A 22,647-nucleotide genomic window follows, 5' to 3' on the forward strand; every position below is an offset into this window, starting at 1 on the left:
GGCAAGAACACCTTCTAATAGACCCTCAATGATCTATCCAAACTGGCCTTGAACAATTCGGTGATGAGGTATCCACAACTGCTCTGGACAACTGGTTCTAGTGTTTAACCATCCTCACAGTGAAGCATTTCTTCCTAATATCTAATCTAAACTTACTCCCTTTCAGTCTGGAGCCATTCCTCCTTGTCCTGTCACTACACACCCTTGCCAAAAGCCCCTCTCCTGCTTTCTTGTAGGATTCCCTCAGGTACTGAAGGGCAGGAATTTGGTTACCTCCAAGGTTTCCCTTTTCCAGGCTGAATAATCCCTATTCTTTCAGTTTTACTTGCAGGAGAGATTTTTCCATGCATCTCTGAATCTCTCCTCTGGATTCACTCTAATGGGTCCATGTCCTTCCTGTGCTGGGACCTTAGCACTGTATGCAGTGCTCCAGATGGGATCTCACCAGAGCAGAGGAACATGATCACCTCCTTCAACCCTCTGGCCACACTTCTTTTGATGGATCCCAGAACAAGGTTTTCTTTCTAGGCTGGAAGCTCTCATCAATGGCTCACATTCTGCTTCACATCCACCATCAACCCCAAGTCCTTCTTGTAAGGGCTGCTCTTGGTCTGTTCATTCCTCATCCTGTGTTAGTACTGGGGATTACCCCAACCCAGATCCTCCATCCTACCCTTTTTTAAAATGGATGCAAAGCTTCCTTTTTCCCAGTCACCTGTGACTTCACCTGCTGACCATGACTTTTCAAATATTATGGAAATGGCTTGGCAACTATATAGATCAATTCCCTCAGAACTCTGGGTCCCAAATATTTATTTACCTTCAGGGACTTCAGGTAGTCATGAGCCTGATCTTTACTTACAGTGCGAAACACGTTGCTTCCCCAGTCATCACCCTGCTCTCCATCTACTCAAGAAGTGTAGGGAGAGAGGTTGCCATTGAATACTGAGGCAAAAAATTGTTGAGCTCCTCAGCTCTGTGATATTCAGATATTATTACAATATATGTTTGGGGGGTTTTCTCTCTGTTTCTTTTCTTTTTTTCTTTTTTTTTCTTTTTTTTCTTTTTTTTTCTTTTTTTTTTTCTATTTTTTCTTTTTTTCGTTTTTTCTTTTTTTCTTTCTTTTTTTCTATTTCCTTTTCTTTAACTATGAAAAGAAACCAATAGGACAAATAAGGATCATTCTGAATAATCATCATGGGCTGATTGACTACTGAATGACTTACCTTTTAAAGAAAAAAGGTAAAAAGTGCATGTTACTAAAGTAGTTTACTTCCCTTGGAACCATATGATTGTATTTTCTTTCTTGCTAAATCCAAGCTGCAGAAAACTATCAGGATACAACCAAAGTTTCAGTCCTAACATGATAATGTTGTCACGTTCTGCTATGTCTTGTAAATGCAGAGTAGCAGCAGTGCTTCAGCAAATTTACACTGGAGTTACATTGAGTTAACTTAGAATTTGACTCAGATCTCATTAGATCAATGAATCAATGAGATGGTCAGCTTTTCTGACTTAAAATCTTGTCTAGCTGGGAGGCAGAAAATGGATACTCCCTACCTCAGAGATATAAATGAAGGAGACTCTCCAAGACACAGCTCGGCAATAAGATGCTTAGCTGGATAGGGAACTAGATTATACAGTGACACCATCATGTAAGTCTTACCAGCCATGTGGCCACATTTCATTTCTTTACAGAGGCAAGGATTTATCAGCAGATTTTCTTTTTGTGTAGCCCCACTGTCAATCATGATTTACCAGCACTTACATTTTACCTACATTTTCATAATCACAAAAACCACTGTGATCACTATATGTGGATAGTGTCTTAAAGTGTATGTTCATAGTGACATTAAGTGTATATTCAGCCTGTTGGCATTTCTTCTGTTTGCTGGGCTAAGCAGAATTGTTGCAAAGATTTAGAACTCTACTCACCTCCCCACATATTAACCAAAAAAACCAACCAACCAAACAAAAACCAAAACCAAACCAAAACAACAACAAAAAAACCCCCCCCAAAAAAACCCAGAAAAAAACCACCTAGGAACTGATTTTTCAGAGAAAAACATCACATTCCTTGTCATAAGCATACAATAATTTTTAAGAATACTAAAAAGACCACAACCATTCTTTGAGTGTTAAATCTAGAAGTTCTCCTGTGGCTTTCTGGTCATCTGCCAAACACTCTTTCATTTCAGGGATGTCTCATAGAGTGCAACAGACAATGGTCTAAACTTTGGGACTATGGAGTATATGTCAGATACACCATAGTACCCCAGGAGGAATTAATTCAATTTGCCTTCATCTGATTCTAATAACATTCATCTGTTAGTTGTGGCACTGAGTACCTGCAGCTTACATTTTTTAATTAACAACACTGTTATAGCTGCAACTAGGGGAATATCAAAAGTGTATTCACAATTATGTTGAACTTTATACCCTTTTTTAATTTTACAGAACACACTGTGCCACTCAATTTTTATAGTACATGAATTGTATTCTCTACATTTGCATCTTCACCGAGATATAAGCCACAGCACTAATATAAAACTTATACACTACATAATAATAGGGATATACTATATAAAGTTTAACAAGGGCAATTTCTGGATTCTGCACCTGGAATGGAGCAACCCTGGTTGTGTGTATAGACTAGAGAATGAGAAGCTGGAAAACTGCTCCATGGGAAGGGATATGAGGGTCCTGGTCAATGGTAAGTTGAATCTGAGTCAGCAGTGCCCTGGCAGCCAGCAAGTCCAGCTGTGCCCTAGGGGGCATCAGGCACAGCATCACCAGCCAGGCAAGGGAGGGGATTGTCCTGCTCTGCTCTGCACTGGGGAGGCCTCACCTTGAGTGCTGGAGGCAGATGTTATAAATAAAAAAATTACGTAATGGATCTACTGTTATACAATAATTACGTACATATTGCTAAAAGATTTTTCTTTTAGCTGTTAAATAGATAATCAATCAGTCTTAAATTCTCTGGGATTCTATTCACTTACTTCCTACTATCATAATTAACATTAAAATGAATGTATGCTGCATGCAGGTGTTATACAATTTGCTAAGTTTTGGGTACCACAATATAGAAAAGATACAAAACCATTAGAGAGTGCCCAAAGGAGAGCAACAAAGATGGTGAAAGGTGTAGAGGGGAAGCTGTATGAGGAGCTGCTGAGGTCATGTGGTCTGTTCAGGTTGGAGAAGAGCAGACTGAGGAGAGACCTTATCAAGTCTACAACTTCCTCACAAGGGGAAGAGGACAGGCAGACACTGATCTCTTCTGTGGTGACCAGTGACAGAACTCAAGGGAATGGCCTAAAGTTGTGTCAGGGAACATTTAGGCTGGATATTAGAAAAATGTTCTTCCTCCAAAGGGTGGCTGAGCAGTGGAACAGGCTCCTTGGAGAAGTGGTCACAGCACCAAGCTGGACAGAGTTCAGGAAGCATTTGGACAATGCTCTCAGGCACATGGTGTGATTCCTGGGGTGTTCTGCAAAGAAAGAGCCAGGAACTGGACTTGATCCTGATGAGTCCCTTCCAACTCAGCATATTCTGTGATTCTATGAATTTTACCAAAACAAGATATACAAAATAAAGCTGAAGTTTTAGATATGCCACAATACAGACTTAGTTGATCTCTACTCTGAAAAAAAGCAGTATTGTAAAACTATTTTGAATATGACATAAAAGAATAACTTCATTCCAAAACTCCTGTTTTTCCTCAGAAGACTATCTCTTCTGAAGTAATCATTCTTCCTCCTTTTAAGTCTGTTCTTCAATTACTCAACCTCAAATTCTGCAGCAAAGAATATCTTTGGGCAAAGTCAGAACAAATCAGGAGGAGCGTAGAATAACACTCTCTTATAGAGGAAAAAAAGAATTTTCCTTTGTTATGTAACTGAAATAAGAATCTCAATGATAAAATGTAATGTGTATTCATAATAAACAATTTCTTATTATTGAAAATGGTAAGATTTTACTTAAAATATAATCAACTATGGGTGATTATTTCTCAGGAGCAAATACTACTGCTTGCATATTTTATGTATAAATATCTGTTACCATGGATTCTGAATATTGTTTTAGATTTTTTTTATCTTTCATTAATAAAGAACAAAGTTCTAAAAGCTGTTGCTTTAAAATGAATCATGCAATACAACTGCAGGCAAAACATTCCATTATGATACTCCAATAAAAAAACAGCAAGAGTTTGTTTCTTACCCAGAACAACAAGGAAACAATAATGTTTGTTAAGACAAGAAGGTAAGAAAAATTACCAAGCAGTCTGGGAATTAAACTAGTGAAAAAAAAAATAGTGATTGAGGTCAGGAAGTCATAGGTCAGGAAATTATCTTAGTGGTATCATAAACATACACTGTCTGCCTTTCAACTGCTCTAATTCAACTACATCCATGGAAATGCTGTGTGGATTCTTCATCAAATACATCACTGCCAGAAAATGAGTTTCTGACTCTGCAGTTGTGGAGCAGTCATGTTTACTGAGGCTTTAGGTTGGTTACACTAAAATACAGAAGCTCACCTGTAACTGGGATTAGTGAGAAGAACTGCACTTCAGCTGGGCTCTGGAACCATTAGCAATCCCATCTGAAGTCACAGGTGCCTTGAGTCACTGACACTTTGTGAAGAACAACTGGAGTTTGGAGCTGAGAAGTCCCAAGAAAATTGTTCTGATACCAAATCCCAGAAGTCCTTAAAAAACTTGCATTGAGATATGGCCCTTCTAAGACACCTGCTTATATTTAAATATACTACACCTTAAGGGACAAATGACATCGCTTAATGGTTAACTGAAGTGGTGACCCCCTTAAAAAAAGACTTTTGTAATTTTGTATTGAATGTGGAGGCAGTCTAGTTCCACCAGAGGGACTCCTGGTGGAAGAACTTGGCATATCCAAAATTACACAGAAAACGTGTAGCAGAGAAAGAAATTGAGACAAAGATACCAAAATAGTTACTTAGCGCCGACAAAATTTTCCTCTCTAAAAGGGTATGCTACTTTTCTGGGAAGGAAAAAACATTATTTTGCACCTTTCCCACATACATTTCTTCAAAGGCATTAAGAAAGGGAATAAACATGAAAATGTGTGCTTCAATACAACTTCATCTACTTAACAAATCAAAATTGCCTAATTTGTGTCTACTGTGTAAACACTAGAGTTTTTAAATATTGAAACCTTGGGATGTTAATTTAAATTCTATAATACTCAAAATTAAAATGCCACTTCAGCTTTTCCATGTTCTGAAAAAAAAAGTATTGTGAAAAAATTCATTACAGAACATATGGTAAATACATCCTAGATATAGTCCTTCATGTTGTTTCATTAGAAAATATTAATCTTCTTAACTCTCTTCTGGTATGCTGTCCTTCTTCCTATCAATGAGCTTAAGACAGATGCAAGCATTAATGGGACAATTTTAAGAATTCAAGGGACACTAAGAAAGGAACAGATTAATACAATTATATTTCTCTGTCATAAGTGCATAATTTAAGGAAATATTAGTGTTTCTGTTGCAGTTTACAATCTATGAAAAGAGAAAACTAGCTGTCTCTTCTTCTGGTCAACAGTACTCAACAAAGTCTGAGTCAGCACTTGTACTTCTCATACTCATTTATAGTCTTACTCTACTTTAAAAGAACCCCAAAAACAAACAAAAAATTCCTGTTCTCTTTATCTCAATTTCTTTTATGCAGAAAGAAATTCAGTAACAGTCAAATCCTACATGTTTGAAAGAGAATCATAGGTTCATAAAAGAAAAGAATATGCTGTGTCGGAATGTACTGTTCAGGATCATCAGGTCCAACTCCTGATCCTATGCAGAACCCCATAATAATCCCACCATGCTCCTGAGAGTATTTTCCAAACACTTCTTGAACTCTGTCAGGCTTGGTGTTGTGATGATTTCCCTGGAGACCCTCTTCCAGTGTTCATCAACCCCAGAGGGGTGAGGAACTTTTTTCTGTTAGCCAACCTAAACCTCCCCAAAATCAGCTTCATGCTGTTTTGTCAAGTCCTATCATGGGTCACAAGGGTGAAGAGATCAGTGTCTGCCCCTCCGATTCCTTTTGTGAGGATGTCAAAGACCACAATAAGGTCTCTCAGTGTCCTCGTCTCCAGGCTGAACCTCAACTGACCTCAGCCATTCCCCATGGAGATTCCGCTGTAGACCCTTCATCCTTTTTTCCCTCCCTTGGAAATCCCCTAATAGCCTAATGTCTTTCTTATATTGTGGCATTCAAACCTACCCCCAGCACTCGAGGTGAGGCTGCCCCAGTGCAGAGCAGAGCAGGAAAATCCCCTCCCTTGTCTGGCTGGTGATTGATGTTGTTGAGCCAGGGACGGGTGAAATGACTTGGACGATTACAGAAGGCAAACGAATGTTTTTTCAAAAGCACTTCCCTCTTTTATAGAGAACATTGTGAACATTAATTACATTGGTCTTAAAGTAAAAACATTTCACCAGATTGGTACACTGGACTTAGGTCAGTGTGGTAGAACATATCTATAAAAAATATGAATGGAAAGCAAGATAATAGATTGTTTACATTCCTCCTGGACGTTTTCCCAGGCTTAGCCTGGCAGAAATCCTTCTCTTTTTCCCTCTGACTGAACTGAGAATATCCACAGGTGATGCTGTGCCTGATGCCCCAACAAGACAGGGTTGGCCATCCTGGCTGCCAGGGCTATTACATATAACTGATAATTATATTTGAAGTAATTTTCAAATGAAATTAAATGAAATGGAGTCTAATAATCTAAGTACAAAATAGTAAAGGCACTTATTTGGCTGACATTAAACATATGTCTATGGGACAGTCATGCTTTAAAAAGTGATAAATTTCTATGTCTGATAATTTTGGGTTAATTTAGTTTTTATAGTTTTACTGTAGACTAAATATTTTCAGAAAAATATAAATCAAAAGGTGAACTAGATTACCATTATGATATACTCAATGTTCTGCAAAATTCATGGTTGAGTGTTCCATTGATTTAAAATTTCATGAGTTAAAAGAAAAAAAAATAAATTCACAGAAGAGAGTCCATGGACAGAAAAGCCTTTCTTTATCTTCTGACTTAGATTTCAACTAAATAATTCTAAATCCTCTGTATTTGAGATTAACTTAAAGAGGGATTATTTTATATAATGTTGCCATTTGCTTAATCTACAGCTTTAAATATGATCTTGGTTTCTATTTTCCTTGGTTTCTATTCCATGAGTCAGAAAGATCACATTTTTTCCTAATGCTGGTGTCAGTCCAGAACAGCTTTAACTTATCCCTGACTGTATTGAAGAGATCGTACTCATGATTCTGTGAGCTGAAACAGAAAGGCAAGCTCATGGGAAAAGCTGCTTGCTATATTCAAAAATTATATGGCTGCTGTTGGAAAAAAAAAAAAAAAAAAAAAAAAAAAAAAAAAAGAGTCCAAAAATTATGTTAAAAGGATTCGTGGGTGCTTCTGTCAACCTATGATAGCTACCATGGCTCCTAGTAACCCATTTGCTGAGGCAGCTATTCATGTTTTTGGCATACATCTCTTCATCTGAAGCCTTCTGGCACCACTGTTTCCTATCCTCATGCTCAAAGAGGTGGTAGAAATGGTTTAGAATAGGAAGGATTCATCTATAAAGGAAGGTATTTAAGAAATTCAGTGGGGTAGCACAGAAATCATGAGAAGCTGCAGACATTTAAAAACTGGCAAGAAGAACAAAAAGAGAACAGCACTGTTGGGGAAAGACTGATATGACATTGATCTTGACCTCGAGAGCTTGCCAGATTCCCAGGTCCATTAGAACTGCAGTACCTCTCTATGGCGTAGAGTATACCAGCCAACATAGATGCTGTGGAGAGGGAATACACTGCCAGTATACCTAAAGCCTTGATGTCTTTCTACTGCTGCTTCATGTGCCTGATGTGAGCTCACTGATTTTGTACTGAAGAAACTGTGACTGTTATATGATTTCAAACTAAACAGAAGCATCTAAATCCAATATTTTCTGTGGCAGGATAGATCAATTATTCAAAAGCAGTGACTGTTGCTGCTTGAGAAAAAGATTGCAGATGGCTCACAGTCAAGATGGAAGGATACACTGATGGAGATGTGAAGCAGCAATGTAATCCTGACTTTTTTTCTAATCCCTAGTAGCATAATAAATGTGTTTAAAAAAAGATCAAGAGACAGTAATACACAAACCAGTAACTTAGCAAACTGTATAACACCTGCATGCAGCATACATTCATTTTAATGTTAATTATGATAGTAGGAAGTAAGTGAATAGAATCCCAGAGAATTTAAGACTGATTATCTATTTAATAGCTAAAAGAAAAATCTTTTAGCAATATATACATAATTATTGTGTAACAGTAGATCCATTACATTATTTTTTTATTCATAACAACTGCCTCCAGCACTCAAGGTGAGGCCTCCCCAGTGCAGAGCAGAGCAGGACAATCCCCTCCCTTGCCTGGCTGGTGATGCTGTGCCTGATGCCCCCTAGGGCACAGCTGGACTTGCTGGCTGCCAGGGCACTGCTGACTCAGATTCAACTTGCCATTGACCAGGACCTCCAGGTCCCTTTCTGCAGCACTCACCACCCTCTGCTTTAGCCATCAGTCCATACATTTATGGTTTCCTATTCCAGCTGTGGAATCTAGCACTTACTCTTGCTAAACTTCTTGTGGTTGATGGATGCTGAGACTTCTAATTTATTGAGTCTCTGCAGGACCTCTCTGACTTTAAGGGAATCAACAGCTCCTCTCAATTTATTATTTTCAGCAAATTTTTCCTGGTATTCCTTTGAGTTTTGCATCCCATTAATTTTTGAAGATGTTAAAGAGCACAGGGCGTAAAATGAAGCCCTGAGAAGTCCCACTGATGGCTCCCTGCCAGACCAAGTAGAACCCTATTCTCTACAACCCTTTGTGTTTCACCCATGAGCCAGTTGCACACTCACTGTATGATGTGTTTTTACAGCTGTTTGCTGGACATTTCTCTAGAAGGATCCTGTGAGAGACAATATCAAAAACTGTGGTGGAATCAAAAAATACTACTTTTCTTTTTTTTTTTACTCAAAAAAGATCTTTCCTCTTTCTATCTATCCACAGAGGTAGCAATCATCCAGTTATGGTCTTTGAGAAAGCTCAGTACAATTGGCAATTTCCCAATTAGGCAACTCTTTTTAGACATGAAACTTCTTTTGAAAGAGATAGGAGCCAAAAAGTGTACCTAATGAGCACTTAATAAGACGATAACCAGAAAGGAGAGTTAGTCAATACAAGTTGCAAGTTAGCATATCTGTAGAAGATTTTTATCAGAATTTCCATCCCTAGTAGTGACAAAGGTGACATTTTTCACATCTTATCTAATTAGGGTTGATCTCTATGGGGTTTTCTGGTGTTTCATGAAGTGCACTCACTGTTACCACAAGCTCCTTTCACAATGTGCAGCTTGACATTACCAGCACCCTGAAGAGCCATGCTTTAAAAAATAATAATGAAAAGTATTAATTAATGTATATGTTACTATATATATTTATAATTTTTATTTTCATCCTCTACATGATAATCCTTAAAAGGATAATGCAGAAATTGTGGGTTCTAGGATACTATAATGAAAGTTCAGATAATAAGAGAGTTTAACTTAGTCCAAATCATTGTTCCTCTGCTTTTCTTTTGGATGACAGGGTTCTCTGTGACACGCCATAAACTATGAAGTAACATCCATTTCTTCTTCTTCTTTCTTTGAATTAAAATGAAAACAGAGTAATGACATATTTTGTGTCTGAACTACACTGGGAAAGGAAAGTAGAAGAGATGAAGTTGGTCTATCCTAAATACGGAAAAAAGTCTAAGAAATAACAGACACAGCAGGTTTGTCTCTTCAAAGCAGTCACAGTAACATGGGCAGAAGCTTTGTTGAGTTTGCCTACAAGAACAACAGAGGTAGGAGTATTTCACTATCTGTGCATTTTTCCTTTTCTCTATAAGATTGGAATCAATGTCATCTTTAAAACAAAATCAGTTCTCTTTATCAGATGTGATGATATTATCACAGACATAGAATGAAATGCTGGGAACATCTGGGCACATTGAAACAAAGGCCAAAGGCTGTGATATTTCAAGGAATTCCTCGGAGACAGATTACAAGGAAACTTTAGGAAACTCACTGTCTGAGGTGTTTTGCAAATTCTGCTGATCTTCATGTTAGAATGTAGAATGACCTAGGTCCTCTAGAAAAAAAAAAGGAATTTTAAATTTTTTAGGAGAACTGGCAGATTTCACTCCCAGGTGGTAAGTACTGTACAGTACAGATGAAAGCATGCTATTAAAGACAACTCTTAGAGATTTCATTTTCTTAAAACTTCAGTAGAGGACTGAAAAAAATAGTGTTTTAGCTCACTGAAAAAATATTTATTTTGTTCATCAAGGGCATGTGTCCTGGGTAACCCAAAAAAATGTATATGGTATTCTATATGTTTCCTATGCTGACCTGCCCAAGATATCACTGTCTCTCTCAGACCCAGGGGCTGGAAGCAGAACTGGGATGTGTTACCCCAGGTTCACGGGGTAACCACATCCTGGTTGGCCCAGGATGGCTTTAAAAGAGAGGGAAGAGACACCCAGAGGGATTGTCTGCTCTCCCCAGGGCTTCAGAGTGGAGGCTGCATTACGTGCATGAATCCTGCATTAAAATAATATCAAAAGATCCCAACTTTCCACTTAGAATCATTGTCAAAAATATAAATTTTTGTAAATATGGTTAATCTTTATCTTAGGATGTGCTTTCTAAACACAATGGGAGTTCACATTGCTTCAGAATAACCAACAGTTGCTCAGTTCATTTCTATGCTTCAATGTCAGTTAGCCTCTACTCATCATTGTTCTTTAGAAAGTGAAATCATTGCAACAGCCTTAGGAGGACAAATTAAAAGCAAGGGCTGATTTTTAATTGGTTTTTGTTAATCATAATATAATTAACTATAAAATGATTCAATGAAGATCAAAGATAAAAATAGTAATGATTAACAGTTCTGGTACTGACAGGAGAAACTGAAATTTTTCATTTATTTCTTTTTGATAGCAGTATCTGCCTTCTTTTGCTTATAACTCACATGAGATATCAGCTTGAAAGAACTATGTAAAATCTCATTCTGTAAAGTGGGCTTTCCTTAGCTTGTTTTAAATTTCCAAAAGTTTTGAAAAAAAAAAAAAAAGGTTTCGAAAAGTAATCTAGAACTATTTGTAGTAATACAAAATCAGAGCTGCAAATCCCTTAAACAATATTGTGTCAGCATGGGTTTTCACATCACAATTTTGCTGTACTTTGATTTGTTCAGCACAGAGATAGCTTAATATCCTTTAATATTTTTCCTACTGCACCCTGACATTGCTATTAACATCTCTATTTGTCTGTTCTATTTATATTCAGGAAGGTAGAGCAACTCAAATTAACTCTTCTTGTCTTTAATTTATATTGTTTAAATATTAATCACTTGGTAAGAAAATCACATTTACTTGTGTTTAGATGATAGAGTTTTCCTCCTTGAAGCTTCATTATTCCCATACATATTAATAGCACTTCTGGTTTTACTCCTTTTTATCATGCAAAAGAAATAAAAAGAGGAAGTAGTTATGCCCACATTACACTTGGATATCAGCTTTGTTTCATACAAAAACTTTCAGGTGGATCCAGTCACACTAGCTAACTTGTCTGTTGGAATATGCTAAAAAAAAGCTAAAGAACTTGGAAAATAAGCACCCCATGGAGTGTTAGTAATTCTCACAGCCTTATAAATATTGTTAATTACAAAAGTGTTCAGTAAATGCATCTCTTGTACAAAACATACCATTGGGGAGGTTTTCCCCATTAAACAAAAAAAAAAAAATCCTACAGAGATTATTCTACCTTGCTGTGAAATCAAAAAATTTCACTGAATAGCTCATTGCTTCCTTCAGGGAAAAAAATATTGTAGAAATGTGTCAGGCACAGCTGGGTATTGGATTATAAAGAAAATTTAAAGACTGAAATTATAGCTACATCTGTCTTTCAAAGTGAAAATGAAACTACAGATTTTCATAAAGAAATTTAATTGGTCCAATCTATGATTGGATATCAATGACAGAAGTTATACCAGGTAACATTTTGATCACCTACAGCCCCTTTCCAGCTTTTATGATGTACCCATGGAAACTTTTGTACTTGTATGGTAAAACTAGACCTAGGACACCAAAGAGGGGTCTCAACAGGGAAAATCTGGGCTGGAGGTGTTTTTGCAGCTGTGATAGAAGGCGACTGAACCAGTTTACATGGATTTTCAAAGCAAGTGGTGTTCAGTATTTGATTCTGTACCAAATGCCAATGCTCAGGTGCTGGCACTGGGGCTGTGCTGGGGCTGCCAGGCTGGCCCCAGGCGGTGCAGTGGCTGCAGCGGCCCCAAGCGCAGGGCACGGCTGAGCCCCTCAGCCCTGGGGAAAGCCTGGGCAAGGCAGGGCAAAACACTGCCCGGCAGCCAGGGCTGAGTGAGGGGAAGCGAGCGAGAAACAGCCCTATTAGCCCTGGGGGGACACTGGGAGCAGGGACAGAGATGTCCCGGGCAGACTTGTTTCTGGGAGAGAAACTGCTGCTTTTGGAAATATGTTAATCTTCTAATGGTCCGTAATAATCTAATCTAGTCTTTGAACCTTCTCAAATTAATAACAAGGAAGTTCTAGGCATGTGTAAGATATATGCAATTTCTGCAAGATACCATCAAACTCCTGAAGTAGAGTTTTTAAAGGGTGCTGATACAGCAAACATAACCCTTGGGAAGACCTACAAGTCCATCTACATTTAAAATAAAAATACAATCAGGAGTTGCTACTTCTTGTGGCAATTAAATGCACTGCTGTTACTAGAAGACAAAGGTAAATTGATATAGAGTAACATTTATTTCACTCATGAAATATAGAATTTGCAAAATGGTATCTCAAATGCATATGTGATCCAATTTAAGCAATTTAAAAATATGTAAAGGTCATTTTACTAACATATCTAACTTGTTATAAAACATAGAATTTTTTGCTTTAAGTATAGCCTAATTCAACATCCTTTGCTATGAAAAATGATTTGTAGAAAGAATTAAAATGGGTATTCAAAGCCCTTGAAGCATAGCAGCCCAACCCACTTTCATTTCATGCATTTCTAAATGAAACACAACTCCACACTAGCTATTAGATGAAATGTAGATTCATAAGATTTATAAAACATTACTTCACTAAAAAATATATTGCGACACCAATTAAGTTGTATTTTTCTAGAGGAAAAATGATCTCAGTATCAACAAGAAAAATAAATGCAGAGTTAAAATTACTCAGGAATTCCATATATTTCACTATGTCAATCTGCTATGTCTCTAAACATAAAGACATTGCACAACTGCTTTTGAAAATAATTCTGGGCAAAGTAATGAGGACCCTTATGTTCCCCCAAGGTTTCTCAGGTTCTCCTTGATTCTGGGTTCCCTCCACAGCCTCTCTATCGCCAGCCAGGGTCTATGTACAAATCACAAACGGGACGGGACTGCTGCGGAATGCATCTCGAGCTGTTTATTTCTTTAGCATCAGTCTCATTACATGGTTATGACAATGGGAAGATGCCAGAAGCTCACATCCCAGGCAGCAGACCAAGAACTTAATGTTACAACTTACTTTAAAATCTTTTTGACCAATCACACAAAGCAAAAGCATACTGACAGTAGTTCTATCCATTCACTATAAATACACGTGCTTTTAGTTAAAACAATGCTTGCTTATTTCAAATACAATACTTGCTTGTAAGCCTTAAGATACAATGCAAAGAGCTCCATTATTAAGCTTAGAACTTCCTACTATCTCACCAGAGATACTTTTCTGCAACTTAGGGAGTTATTTTACCCAAGGTTAATACACAGACCATTGTTCTATTTGTCCTTTCTTTCTACTTCTTGTATAATTCTTCTGCTGACAAATCTTATGGCTACTGCTTAGTTCTAATCACCATCCTGCTGTCCCTGAGGCCTGCCTTTTGCAATGTGCCCAAAGCCCTCTGATTTTAAGGAATCCTACACCTCTCTCCTTTTAGTGTCCCTTAAATGTCTTCCGTTTTCCAAGTTATGGGGTTGAGTCAAGAATATTTTGGTTGATTGAGTCATTCAACACTAGCAGTCCAGCCTCTCACATGACCTGTGTTTTCAGCTTGTGCTGTTGTGTCCTCATGTGCTGTTTCCATTGTCAGTGCCATCATCAATATGATCAGGACATTTCTGGTCATATTTAGACTCAGTTCAAGAAAAAGATCTGAACCCTTGAGTCCATACAGACCCCATGAGATGGGGGCAAATCCTTTACTCTCAGAGCTCTTTCGCAGAAGTCAGAGTCCAACAGCTGCACCAAGTGAGAGCTAGCCTACAGCACAGGAGGCTAAATCCACAGTAGAGAATGTCTGCAGAGCCTGTTGGCACTCTCAGGGCCCTGCCACTAACTTTACTGGGGAGACAGAGGAAATGTCATCCATGAGAGAGAGTTTTACAAATCTCAAATAGGAGAACAGAAACAGACAGGGGTATCCTGTATCCTGTACTGCCTAAAATACTGTGTTCTGTGGTAAATCTGGTTTATGCTTGATCATATGAGACCAAAATATTTTAGATATGAAAGAAACCATATTCGGAGATGTAGTTAATATATAAAGATGATCACTCACTTCATGAAACTTAATACATAAAAACAAAATAATTCATCATAAGATAGCAGGAAATACAATTTTTGAGAGTTACTGGTGAAGAAATTCCTATGGTGGTGTTTTTAAAAGTTCAGTAATGTCATACAAATGTTTGTAGCACCTGTGGAAACACTATTTTCTGAGAATGAAGTTGTATCTAAAATAAAAATTCTACATGATAACATGTTTATTAAAAAGAAAAAAATTGTTGTTGTTGTTGATGAATGTAAAGATGGAAGACATTTCCCATGTGGGCTCAGCACTGAGAAGCATTCAGCTCCCAGATGGGATCAAAACAGGAAAATAAGCCTTAAACAAAAATATTTTATATTTTCATTTACCACTGGGAAAAAAATATTTTCTTACATTCTTAACAAATCTTCTATTTTCTATATGCATGAAGTTCTATAAGGAAATGGTAGTGATTCACTAGAACAATTAAGTAATTTTTCCTTTAGAGAAGTAATTTACTGTGATGATGTTATCTGGGTCCTTCCATCACCCACACCACCATGGCTGAGGAATGAATCACTATAAAGCTCTACATACTACCCAGTAATTCAGACTTAATGTGTTGAGTGTAAGACTGAAGGTCAACAGCTATGACAGTATATAGGCATAAATTATTATTCCACAAATTCCCATCTCAGAGAATCTTACTGCATGGCATAAGACTGGGACATGGAAATAAAAAGACCTTTATTGGTACAAATTAGAACGACCACATTTCTTAAAAATTAATGGAGAATTTTGACCTTTTAAAACCTCTGTGAGAACATAGTGAAGCATTTTTTGCATGACTCTGGATTAACTTCAGAGACACTCTGACAGAGTAAGTAGCACAGTGATCAGTATTAATTCTACGTGCTGAGCAGTATCTGAAGAAATATAAAGACCAAGAAACCAGATAAAATATTCAGAGCTGAAAATACTGCTGCCTGCATACCAATTGACATGTTTGGCCTTTCTCTAGAATACTCCTACAAAATGAAAATTAAAATGAGATCTTATATTGCTATAAAATTAGCATGATTAAAACCCCTCGACTTGTGTAAAGAGATTCGATTCAATAGTTTCAATTCATTTTAATATTTCTTGTGTCCATAAGAGTAATACATATATAATAGAATAATATTATATTTTTATATATATTTGAAGTTTTTATGTAAGTTGTGGCATCTTCTTTTTCTATTCCACCCTTTAGTAGTAATATATCAGTGGGACTTGGTTGTATTCACTTTCATGTTTTTAACTGTATTGTACTGAAAGCTGTTAGATAATAAAAATATTATGTACCAACTTGGTTGACAAGTAAGATTTACACTTCCTCTCTTTGAAGAAGGAGCAGAATATTTGTAACAAAATGCTGATCTTTGGTAACAGATGATGCTGCAGTATTGACTGCATCTGGGTTGAAAATGGCTGAAAAGTGCAGGTGTCTGCTGTCTTAGTCCCCTAGGAAAGGAAGAAACACTACATATGAAAAGGGACATACGTATATTCGGTATTTATCTTTCCTTGGACTTCTGAAGATTGTCTACTGCATCCAAATCCAGCCATTGTCTGAAAAAGAAATCACCCAAGGCCTGAGTCCTGACAGACCTATGAACTTCTGCTATCAAACAATGTGGTATCCTTAGTTCTGGACTTATTAGAGCCTCGCTTTACTTTTCTAATATTACAACAGTAACATTACATGTAAACCTTTCAAAAGCTACTAAAATCTGGAATTTTACTTCCTTCAGCAATGAATTATTTGGCCAATGGGCTAAGATGGCTACAAATGCACAATAGACTGAAGCAGGCACCACTAGAAGAATCTTTGCCCCCAGGTTACTATGAGCTCCTAGAGCAGTATTCAGCTCTATATCCAGACACACAAGTTTAGGTACATGCAACATAAGTTTTAGCAGGCTAGCTGCTTGTTACAGATGCAGATCTTGTCAGCTGTGGACAATAGGGAACTGCTTATCTCACCGTAACTTTGATGTCTGTATTTGAATAGTTCTCATTGTTTCATTGACTGTGTTAACTCTCTGTTGCTCTTGGACTGCAGCAGGAGCTTAGACACAATTAGCTTGCATGCAATTGTCTGCACTGCAGACACATAAACATAGGTGATGGAATCTCAATCTCAGTCTCCTTGTTTCAGTCAATATTGGCCACCACCTACAAAAAAAAAAAAAAAAAAAAAAGACAAAATTAATTGAATTATATCCCAGGCAGGATAGACTAGGGAGCAGAGCAAATACTGGACTACTCTCTGCTTTAAATATGACAAGCTATTTCTCTTTTGTGTGAACCAAAATTGTTTCCTGAACACTGAGGTTGTATCATTTTAATGACATAAGCAAGAGACTATCATACACAAGAAGAACTGATAATATATTTTATATTCTTGTCATGGTTTGATACTGGCACAATGCCAGCACCCCCATGAAAATACAACCTCTCAATTGAAATGCGATTGAGAACAGAGCAAAGCAGGCCCAAGCTTAATAACAAGGGGAAAAAAACCCTATTAAGCTACTACTACTATACTACTATAAAAGAAAAAAAGAAAGAAAAACGCACACAAAATCCAAAATTAAAACCTTTCAAAACAATCCTCCTCCCACCATCCAATTCCAACAAACCACAGTGAGACACATTTGGACCCTTAATCAAGTATTCACCCTTCAATATAATCAATACTAAATCCGTCAGGGGAAACAGGAGTCTCCCTTGCACCATAGACCCCCAGAAAACACAGCTGCCACCTCTTGTGTTTCCATGTCACACATGGCACTGCCCGGAGAGAATCTGCCAGTGTGACACTCTCCTCTCCATGTCACAGTGCTCTCACCACCGTGCATGGACCAAGACTGCTCATAGGTTACCTTTAAGGATGCTTTGCCAAGGACCAACAGGAACAACAGTCCAGTGTCTCTTTTTGGGACCATAGTCTCCCCCATTTTCCCCTGAGGCTGAGGGTCCAAGAATAGAGATCTTCTTCTCTGAGGACAGAGGTCATCATCACACCCTCCCCAGCCTTTCTCTGTTCACTCTATTCTTTTACTGGTAGTTGCTGAAGCGGGTCTTTTGGCTCACCATTGCATCCCCATAAAAATGCAGTCTCTGTTGCAGGATAAATTGGTCCAGTCTATGGTTAACAAGAAAAGCCCAGCCAAAAGCCACTACATCATCTCCCCCCAACCTTCTTTCCCTAATATCTCAGGTCCCAGGCTGTCTCTCTTTCCTCAAAATTGAGGAGGAGTAATATTTCACCAAGCCTTCATTTCCGGACTCCTTGGACGGCTGAAATCTCGGCCCAGGACTCCAACTCCCACATTGGGCACCTTCCCCCCACTTCTCCTCTGCCTGCAAACTTTCAGGTGCCTTCAGGCTCTCTGTCTCTTTCCCTCTGGTGGTGTCGGGGGGACAGGGGAGTGGGGAACAAAGACATCTCAGGTTTTCTCCACCCTTCTGTCTGCAGGAACTGGCCCAGCTCGGTTCCAGACCCTTCACCCCTGGCCTACCTCCCCAGGCCACATGGCTTCCCCTCCTCACCCAGCCTGTGCCTGGGAAAGGGAGGTCTGCACTCTCCAATGACTGGAACCAAAGAGAGCGAGTTCTCCCGGGAATTCTGCTTTTAACCCCTCTGTGTTCTCAGAGGCGTGTCCACCCTCAATTGGTCATTCCAAGTGCCAATATCCAAACCTAACCCCTGCCTGGATTGACCTCTTCCTGCCGAGAAGATTCTTTTTCCTGTGTCAAACCATGACAATTCTGTAGCAATGTTTAAACTAAGAATTGTTCTGTTGTGATTTCTTCTTTCTAAGACACTTAAGTTGTTCCATAAAATGCAATATTGCTTCCAAAAGAATTTATATAAATGAAAGTGAGGGAATCCTTTAAATACAAGGACACAAATTTATAGTTTAATTTGGTAACATTTACTGCAAATTTGCAATTCAGAAAGTGATCTTAGTTGTTCTCTTTGAGACAATGAAGGATCTAAGTATCTGTCTGACACATTTTTCATGGGGCATATTTTGACTTTATTGTTTAAATAGACTAAAATATTATATCCCTCAGCATTCATGTATGAGATTTCAACAAGAGATTTTCAGTTAAGTGGTGCCACAGTTCAAAAAGCATAGGTTTCAAAAGTGGGGCAGTAGGACAAGAGATTAGGTTCCTCAGACACATAATGTCTCTGTTACACTTAACTTTGGACTTTTTGAATTTTTGCTTAGTGATATTAAAAAACACATAAATCCTTCCAGACGTCCTGTCTATATGTGCCCAGGGATTTTTGTGTGTAAATGTCTGAACCTACCCCAATATTATATTGTACAATATTAACAGAAGAATATTCATCTGCCCTGTAGCTGTTTTGAGACATTTAATTATCTGCTGTAACACAGATTTCCTCTGCAGCTTTGGGCAAGACACTTATGTCTATGCTTTTAGGTGCTACCTGTGAAATGGAAATAATATTTCTTTCTTGAAGCATAATTATGAGGCATCAAAACTGTGAGACTTTCACATTGAGAATATTTTTACATGTCTGATTTATAGCTACCTCACACTTTGCAGTGTAGAATACACTTTGCAGGGAAGGAAAAAAAGCTAGAATGCACAGATAGCTTTATATCTCATCTTTAGAGTGCTTAAGTTCATCCTCTCAAAATTCATTTATGACAGATTTTTTATGTTTCTTATATTCAATAACACATTTCAAAAAACTCAAAAAAACCCCCTACAAAACCACCAAAAACCTCAGACTTTTGTCTGGATTGTCATTAAGGTTAAGAATTTAAGTGTAACAATGCAGACTTTTATGATTAAAAACCTTAATACCTCCAGACATTGAATGACTTTCTGAACAACTGGGCCTCTAAAGGGTGTGCAAGGGGAATGCTTTTATAAAAGTATTTCACAGCTATTTCTGCAATATAAACAAAATAATATGAAAATGTATTCCAGGTACTGGAATAGCTTACAAGGATAGATTCAAATCTGCAAACACATTTCACATTCAGGACTGCAAACAGACATACTACAGCAATCTGTATGAATAGCCACTTTAGTGTGAGGATAGAAAGATGTGCTGTAAGAAAATTAATTCCTGATGAATATTCCTAAACTATTTCTTGCTATCATACCAACACACAGAGCTGTACATCAAGACACACTACTTTTTCCTTTCATATAATCTGAAGTTCTCTCTTCTTGCTCCTCATCCTCTCTGCCAGTGGCATCCCACATTTTTCTATAGTTCTGCCTTCCTTTTATCTTTGCTTCTAGCTCTTGCATTTATTATTTTATGTGGGAAATTGATTTGTAGAGAGTTATCAGGGCCCTGAACAAGTGCTAAAAGATTTGCTTAAGAACTAAAATATATGGAAAAGCTTTTGCCAAAAAGCAGCTGAACAAGAACATAGAGTTTAATCAAATTATATATTGGCACTTACTAGTTTTACTTACTTACTTTTGCAATGCAGATGGGACTGTAGATCAACCAAAAACAAATGTTTGGGGTACTTTAACCAAGTCAGCAGGCACAGACACCATATGTTTGACCAATTCAAGCCCAAACCAATAGCACAGTGTGCCAGTGTCAGCCAAAGAATGGCCAATACCCAATCGTGACAAATATTAGCATGAAGATACCAACAAGACCAATCCCATAACCAATTAGCATAATTGAGTCCCTTATCTTCTTAAAACACCTTCTGAACCTCAAGAATTAGAAATTCTTAGTTCTTTGGCAATAGAATTTTGTGCTGAGTTTCAGTACCCGGGAGATCCACAACTAAATGTTACTCCCCTTCATCCTGTATACAGAAACTCAAGTTTGTGCAATTTTATTACCCCAGTGCTCACTAAGAGTAAAATTTCTTACCTAGATGAGCCCCCACAGCAATTGCCAGAAAGATATCGGCTCATTTATGGAGATAGAGCCTAGCAAGGCATTCCCTCAAAAATTAAAGATGGCCCATGCAACATTTGACAGTTCACTATAATAGTACCTAAAGTTTAAAAAGCCATCAAAAGAAAACATAGAGAAAAAAGATTTTCCCATCATTATGAAACGCTTAATAGTATTTTATAATAAAAAATTGCTTCTGATTGTAATAGCATGAATTAAAACATCTGTATTGTCTCACCCTTCTCATGAGACTGAAAATAGAATAAAAGTTTTTAAAACACCTCTCAGTTGCCCCATCTCTGAGTCACAAAATTGTCCAACAATTTTATTCTCATCCCACGCCACATTTGAGACTAGTTTATTTTTTTGGTACTTCTCCAGCACATTCTGTTGATACAATCAAAAACTAGACCAAACTCATACAGAGTTCATCAGGGAATCATCCATGTCAATAGAGGAGAAATTTTGCTCAATTCTTCCATTCCTGAAATATTCTGTTTCTCTGTAAATCTGGAGCTCCTGCTTAGGCAGAGCATCGCTTTGGTGAATTAATTTACCAAGTTCTTAGAAATGTGATTATCCATGCACTCACTTTACACTTAATTTATCTAAGCAATTGAAAATTATATTTTACAATGAAAAATATCAACCAGACTTTGAAACAGACAAATATTGCAACATTTTTTTCTTATATAAAACAGTACGCAATATGCACTTCATAACTTTACTTCTAGGGAATTAGGCTGTATTTGGCAAATGGAGTAGGAGTGTCAGCTCGCTGAGGACTGAGCAAGACCCTAAGCAAGTGTTGTTGAATGGAGTGCCCAGGACTGCATGTAGGCACAAAGCAGCCTGAAAACTGCTTCTGTTTTGAAAGAGAGAGAAGCAAAAACAACCAGAAGATGCTACTGACAATTAAAAAATAATAGAATGCATGCATGTGTTTGTCTACAATTTTACAAATTTCCACCTATATTAACACGATCTAGTTTTTAATTGTTGATCAAAAAGCAAGAACTTGAAGTTTTTGCATGGAGCAATATTATCAAGTTTGTGATACTTCACCAAGGAAAAGTAATTCCAGATTCCAATATTACATTTTATAGTACATTTATATTGCTAAAAGATAGCTATACAGTTGCTCAAAATTCATGAAAAATCTGTCTATTGAGTAAAAATCTGTATGTGACTTCTTGAAAATACATGTGGGAAATCCATCAGAAAGTCATTCTTTGTTTGGATGATAGATTTAATAGATTATTTTTCAGTTCCTCAGGAGTAATGAAGCTTTTTTTCTGTTTGACATAGTGTTGTCATCACTCATATTCTAATAAAAAAATATTTTCAAGGTACCTCATTCAATCAAGACAAACCATTCCTGCTACGCTTTCATCACAAGCAATTGATTTTTCTTTATTCCAAACTTCCTTCTAATGACTTTCATTGTATAAGGTCCAGCATACATGTATCAGGCAGTCAAGATTTTTTTTCCTTCTCCTTTTTCACTGCCAAACTGTCAGTCCATTAGTTTTCAGGTTTGAAACTTTTCTTACCTCTGTTAATGCATCCCCTTAGTCATCAGATTTACTTCTCACTTACATATTAGCTCAGTTTCACAGTTTTATGTTCCCTCTCTGTTTTTTCCCTCAGGTTCTTTTCTCCTGAGTTTAATCAGAGATTTCTGGCACCTGAAATTTTGGAAATTTTCTTTTCCTGTAATATTGTGTGAAGTTACTTGATTGAGTAAAATCTCCTCAGAGGCATGTAGATGACCCATACAGTAATAATGAAACCATATCAAGTATACCAGAAGGCAGAATCTATCTCCCAATTTTTACCTCAGCTTCACTTAACACATAGTTCTGAGGCAAGTATATAGTATAGGCAAGTATATAGAACTATATAGAAAATATATTTAATATAAGTTCTGAGGCAAGTATTAAGGAAGATACTGCTAAGAACAGTTTTTGC

The 22,647-nt window shown here is 37.4% G+C and overlaps 1 protein-coding gene across 4 annotated transcripts in view; it reads right to left on the reverse strand.

Annotated features, from left to right (window-relative positions):
• Nucleotides 1-22,647, reverse strand: part of LOC110483474 (uncharacterized) — a 44,300-nt gene that overhangs the window by 12,082 nt on the left and 9,571 nt on the right. For 3 of the 4 annotated variants that reach the window (XM_085583762.1, XM_085583763.1, XM_085583760.1), the window contains 2 exons: nt 16,737-16,928; nt 1-16,322 (listed from right to left, as the gene is read on the reverse strand). The exon at nt 1-16,322 is cut by the window's left edge and continues 12,082 nt beyond it. The gene's annotated coding sequence lies outside the window, so the exon portion shown is untranslated. The remainder of the gene's footprint in view (nt 16,323-16,736; nt 16,929-22,647) is intronic. The other variant, XM_085583761.1, reaches the window with a different exon arrangement.

Source organism: Lonchura striata, chromosome 6, assembly GCF_050655825.1.
Source record: "Lonchura striata isolate lonStrDom1 chromosome 6, ASM5065582v1, whole genome shotgun sequence".
NCBI classification, from domain to species: Eukaryota; Metazoa; Chordata; class Aves; order Passeriformes; family Estrildidae; genus Lonchura; species Lonchura striata.